The sequence below is a fragment of the Amblyomma americanum genome, chromosome 10 (genome assembly GCF_052857255.1).
Source record: "Amblyomma americanum isolate KBUSLIRL-KWMA chromosome 10, ASM5285725v1, whole genome shotgun sequence".
NCBI lineage: Eukaryota > Metazoa > Arthropoda > Arachnida > Ixodida > Ixodidae > Amblyomma > Amblyomma americanum.
In genome coordinates, this window is record NC_135506.1 from 93,578,047 (window position 1) to 93,584,794 (window position 6,748).

Consider the following 6,748-nt stretch of genomic DNA (forward strand, 5'->3'; position numbering starts at 1 on the left):
GATGTAAATTGGCAATTTCTACTAAAGTAAAATTATGTTTCTTGTACTGAAGTAAAACTCCCGTACTAGTCTATGTGTAAAGGTCGTGGATTTTTATAATGTAGTACTTCTTAAGAGACGGTCAGTGTGTTCAGTGTAGGATGCATACACAGCGCCCTTTTCTGCATTTCTGTTGTAGCATGTTGAGATCTCATTTCATAGAACAGGCGCACAATGGACAACCAAAGCTTTGCGCAAATCTCGGTGACGTTGATTTGTGAGACAGTCACTTCACCTGAACTGTACAGCTATTCAGAGAAGCCCCTGCAGGACTTACGTGTCCGGTAGGTTACGGAGCACTGCCATCTAAGGCTGACACCACTGCATAGATGTTTTTTATTCTCTTTCTAGTGATCTTCATTAATGGCAGCCTACCATTCAGTAATTGTTGTAAGCCTCACTGACAAAGAAAAGTTTGAGCAATTTCAGTTTCGAACTAAGTTAGCTGCAGTGCAGGTGTATTTCTTGCCGGCGACGCACTGCTGCCTGCTTCAGTCATGGAAGGAAATTTGACAGGAGAAAATGCTTCACAAGAAAAATGCTTCATATTGAAATGAAACTGAACCGAAACTGACTGCAGCTGTAACTGAGAGCAAGGCAGAGTGCATGGGATTACTTACCATGATGATGAAACCACGAAAGTGCTGCAGACTTATTATAAAAGCGAGAACAAGGCACTTTTTGAAGATGCTTTTGCATGGTTTTGCTTTGCAAGTGGCTTGCTACAGCTATAAATGTTCATTATGCCCTTATGTGCCCTGCAGAAACATCCATGGCAAAGTAACGGATCTAATAAGGTGGTGACAGATTTGTGATGTGAAGGCGATGCACGTTAATGGATGAATCTTCGCGAGGCGGTGGATCTTCTCGGTCGGCACGAAGCCTTTGTAAAAAGTAGCGGGCAATGCTTCGAAATGCATAACTACCTAATTCAACGATCCCGTTGTCTTCCGACGCTCTGGGCTTCCACACTTGGTTAAATCGCTTATTTCGTCATTTTTAGCTTACACTCACTAGCCTGACAGCTGTGGCCGAAATCTCAAGGATCCTCATTTTGTACGGTTAAAGCCAAATTTTGGAATTTGATTTCGATGTATGTATCGTTTTCTTTTCCGGTTGAAACCTAGAACTTTAACCTCTGTGTATAACGTGGCGAATTTGGGAATGCTAAATGTAAGGTGACATTAAATTGTATCTTGTTAAATTAGGAAACTGCTAAACGGTGGGTGGCATTAAATTCTACCTTGCCAAAATTGGGACTTCATTGCATATAGGCCTAAACAGTTAAGGTTCTCTTCCACTTGTGCAAATTCTACCTTGCCAAAGTCGGAACTTCATGGCATATAAGCTGTTAAGGTTATCTTGCCCTTGTGCAAATTTAATTTATCATATGTGCATGGCAGTTACAGGCTATCAAAGAAAACATTGCACTAGCAGATTCTGCAAAGATGACCGTTTTAACACATTTCATAAATAGAGGGCAGTTCAATACTTCTATTACATTATAAGCTTGCTTCACAACTTTCAGGGACAGTGCCTGTTGCCCTGTGGTCTGCTTTAAAAGAAAAGTAAACGGACTTGTTTACCATGTAAGCAATCTATGGCAAAATGTCGTGTGAGTTGCTTTTAAATAATGGTACATTTGTCTTACTAACCACATTCCTTCGTCAGGCTGTGAACAACACTGAAAATGAATTTCCTAATGATCCTCTGAGTTTTCATAGACATAAAAGCTTGGCTTTTTTTTTAGGACCTGTCACATGCCTTAAATGTCACTCTTCAGGAACCATGCGAATGCAGCTTAATAAAACTCAGCCTAGTTGTTAGTACAGTGTTCATAATTTACAGTGTCGGGGTTTTGTTCACAAAGACCGGACTGTTCACAAAGCTGAAATGTGGACTATCTCTGCTACTATTCTCGTAGCACAAAATGGGCAGATTTCAATGTAGAGCTGACCTAGTACAGTGCTGACAAGAGTAGTGTCTCCACCCCGAAAGTTTTTGGGTCTCACCGAGGCCCTTATGTATGCCACTTGTGTGAAAGTACTAGTGACCGCCTTCCGCCCCGCACTCCCACTCCATGGATGCAGTGTTTCCACACGCTAACCGCCCAGCTGATGCTGTCCTGACGTACGATGATGGTGATGGTCAGTTGCATGGAAATGAATGCGGAAACAGGCCTTCCATACTTGTCACTGCTATGTGGTAGAAAACACACTGGCCTAGTGATAGCCAGATGGCACCACTTTAAACGCATTCGTCAGGATTGTCCCTTTATGAAAAAGCAGGTGATGTTGCATAGCATACTCACACCCCTTCTGTTCACACTGTCCACATTGCCGTCGCTCACCCTCACCGGTTTTCTTATGGCTGTCCTTCCTTGCCTCATGGTGCCAGGCGCTCATGAGGGCGAGGATGCCTTCACAAAAGCTTGCCCTTTTGAGGGTGCCCATGTGTCATATTTTGAGAACACTTCCTTTTTATTTATCCTTGTGTGCTTTAGAGCATGCACCAGTGTGCTTTCTTCAGCAATTTATGCTCTTATCAACTGAACAAACCTATTCGCCGCATTAAAACTCAACTTCTTAGTGTTTTTCTTTCCTTCAGTAATGCATTAAGGTCACATTTGTGTTTTTTTTTTTTTACAAATTATAGACAGCTAAATACACATACCTAATTTTGGTTCAGTGCATTCTTGCATGACCATATAAAATACAAAAATTTGGGCTCTTATTGTCATTTTGAAAGTGGTATCATTGTAATGAAAGCTTGTTTTCAGATAGCTCAATTTAAAGTTAAATGTAACATTGCAAAGTTTCCACTGCACCAACATTGTTCACCCATTTGCTCATTAAGCACCACCCACGTGGGCTGGACAGGGTCGATCAACTGCAGATCTGTTGGTGAACGGTGGGACGACAGTGCTAGAAAAACTTGCCACCCTGTAACACAATTCCTCACAACCTCAAGCATATGGAAATCTTCGAGGAATGCTAACATTACCTTAAACCATAAGAAGATAGGCATCAAGGATATTAAGAACTAGACAGCTTAGCTTATTTTCTGTTGTCTACACGGTGTTTACTATGGTAATCGCTAATATGATCAGAGCAACCTTGGGCTTCAGTCAACCAAAAGACTAGGCTGGCTTTCATAAAGACTACTTGGCAATAGATTATATTCACGCCACCAACCAGGCTATAGTGAAATGTGCCGAATATAACCAACCCTTATATATACCCTCACTAGATTGCTTGAAAGTATTTGACTCTGTCTATACCTCAGCAGTCGTGCAGGCATTATAGAACCAGAATGTAATGGAGGCATATTATTTAAAGGTACTTGGAAAATATCTGGCGGCTCTACAGCCACCACAGTCCTGCATTGAGAAAGTGATAAAACCCTAATCAGGAAAGGTGCTGGGTGGAAAGACGCTCTGTCCAGTACTATTCAATGTGTGTTTACAGAGGGCACTCTGAGAACTGGATTGGGAAAAGTTGGGGATCAAAAATAATTGTTAAAATTGAGAATATCTTAGTCATCTTCAATTTGCTGATAGAATTGCCTTTCAAAGTAACTCGGGACAAATTGCAAAGAATGATTGAGGACCTAGACAGGCAAAGCAAAATGCTAGGTGTAAAAATTGATATGCTGAAAACTAGAGTAATGCCTCGCAGCCACAGAAGGGAACAGCAGTTTACGATAGGCAGTGAAACGTTGAAGGTAGTAAGGGAGTACAGCTACTTGGAACACATATGTAGTCACTGCAGAGCCAAGGCCGTGAGAGTGAAATAACTGGGGGAATAAGAATGAGGTGCAGTGCATTTGGCAGATACACACATATCATGAGTGGCAGCTTGTCAGTGTTCTCTCAAGAAGAAAGTGTATAACAGCTGTATCTTACAGGTACTCACCTACAGAGCAGGACATGGAGGCTAACAAAAAGGGTTGTACTTAAATTGAGGATAACAAAGGAAGTTATGGAAATTAAAGTGATAGGCTTAACAATTTAGAGACTAGAAGAGTCCACAGTGGGCCAGGGAACAAACGCAAGTGAGTTAATAACATCCTGGTTGAGATCAAGAAGAAATGGACGTGGCCAGGGCATTTATTGGGAAGACAAGATAGCTGATGGTTCCTAAAGTTAACAAAGTAGATTCATTAAAAAGAAAAGTGTAGCAGAAATTCAGGTGGGCGGATGATATTAAAAATGTTCCCTGGGATACAGTGCAGCTGACGGGGGACAGGGCTAATTGGAGGGATATGGGAGAGGCCATGGTCTAGCAGTGGGCGTAGTCAGGCTGATGATGACGATGATTACGTAAGTCGCCATCGGAAAAATGAAAAGTGCGAAAAAAACACACGGACGCAACGAAAACACACGGACACGGACGCCATCTGACTCAGCTTTGCACTTCTCTGCCAGTCGTTAATCTTCCCACACTTGTTTTGTGACCTGCTGTGAGCAAAGAAAACTCAACTGGTCAACTTCTCTCATCCAATGGGCACTGCTTTAGTCTGGAGTTGGCCTGCAGAACCTTGAATCGTGCTGCTGTGCTTGGTGCGTTGTCCTGCTAAGACATTTTATTGCGCTAACACTTACAGTGGCCGTTCCCGGCATTTAGCTGCTTTGTATGTGTGTGCGTGTTGTTTTCTGAAGCCTACTTTATCGCAGCCTGCCATCAGGTTGTGGGCTACCTGCCCATATGTGTTGTGTGTGCGTGTGTGGATATAGTAACGGTAATGTAGTGCAATATTGTATATGCAGGCTATTTCACTTTTAAAATTCGGGCTTTTAGAGTTAAAGAGCACTTTTTTCGGTGCAACATAGTCAGTAGTGTAATGCGTTAGAGTACAACTAAGATGTGCTAATTTCCATGCTCGTTAACTAATATTGAATAGTTAGCTTCTGAACCATTACTCTTAGGCTCCTTAATTACTGAGAGACGTATATATAGTCCACCCTAAGAAATATGCATATCAGTTTTTAGAATTTCGAAAACATGGTTACCCTTGGTGCTGTGGCCCGACAAATCTTGGCTACATCGCTCCAAAACACATGCACTTTCGAGAACCTTGCAGGCAAAGCTACCTCTCCAGCGCACGTAACTCATCGAAATAGACAAAATTTTTGGGTCACATTCCCTAGGTTAACTGCGTTTTCAAAATCCTAAAACCTGACATGGATATTACTTTCGGTGGGCTACACGCCTCTCAATAATTAAAGAGCCTAACAGTGATAGTTCAAAAGCTTACTATTGAATATTAGTTAACCAGCCTGCTAATTAGAAAGTCTTAGCTGTATTCTGATGCACAATGCTGCTGACAATGCTATGCCGCATAAAGCACTTCTCTCAAAAAACGTTTCTAAAAATTGCAGAAAGTCTAGGGTGAAACATCGTGTGTGCACACACACACCTGGCAACCGGCCCACCCTATTGTAAGCAAACTGACCACAGTGGCAGGCGGCAGTTCATGTAATGATATGGCCGCGAGGAGTTGCTTAGGAAGACCAACCTGAGTCTCACAATTACCACCGATGGCAGTGCCTACAATTGCAGGCCAGTGGCACATCGCTCATACCACTGCACCAGCAGGAGTGGTATGAGGACTCCCCTGGATTTATGAATGTAGAGTAGAGAATGACCAATTCTGCATATGTGGGCATGAACGTGTTATTGCTGCAACCCAGACTCATTTCCGTACCCTTGGCTGCACTGACTAGCAAATTTATGGTCCTCATACTTCTTATAACTGCAGACAATGCTAAGGTGTCAACAACCTTGGAACGCAGTTATTCACAATACATACTCTTCGGATGACCGATTATTGTGTAATTCTACATGATAGTTTCAGTAACGCAACAGGGGTAACATATAACACTGCAGTCTTCTCTCCACACCTGCTGCACCATGCTGTTAGCAGGGGCCAGGGCCGGATTACACAGCTGTCAATTAGGAAAATTCTCAAAAACTTGTCACAAAGGTGTCAATAAGCCTCGCTCCTATTGGTCGGTCGTGGCCTGCGGCCATTTTGTTTTTTGCGTCATGGGTGGCTGCAGATTACGTCACGGATGTGGCAGAAGTGGTGACGTTGCACACCTAAACATGCAGCCGCTAATTGAGTTTTTTGTCACAGTTTCGAGCAACGTTTTTTTCGAGGCCGTCAATTTGACCGTTGCGTTTGTGACAGAAAATGGTGGCGGTGTACGCAGCGATATGACTGAGGCGGCTGCGCCGGCACGAGCAACAGCGAAGGAGGGCGCACGAAGACGCGTTTGACTTGCCGGACGAGCTGTTTCAACGCCTTTTTCGACTGGAGAAGCAGACTGTGGAGTGGCAGTGCAACGAAGTCGCCGATGAACTGGGAGGTTTGCGTGCGAGTGCGCTGTCGGTGCGGCGGCAGGTGCTGTGTGCACTGCGGTTCTTTGCCACGGGCGGCTTTCAGGCTGCCGTTGGTAATCAGGCGTACGTCGGCACCGCACAACCGACGGTGAGCAAATGCGTACAGCGGGTGTTGGAGGCAATTTGTAAAGTTAGTGCTCAGAAGGGGTGGGTTCCGTCACCTCTGACACACACAGCCACTTAAAAATAAGACACGCTTAAGCTAGCAAAGCACTTTATTTTTCCCAGCAAATGGCACGTCGTGGTCGTCTTCTGTTTCCCAAGGGGAAAGAAACAAACAACCACTCGTCACATACTGCAACACC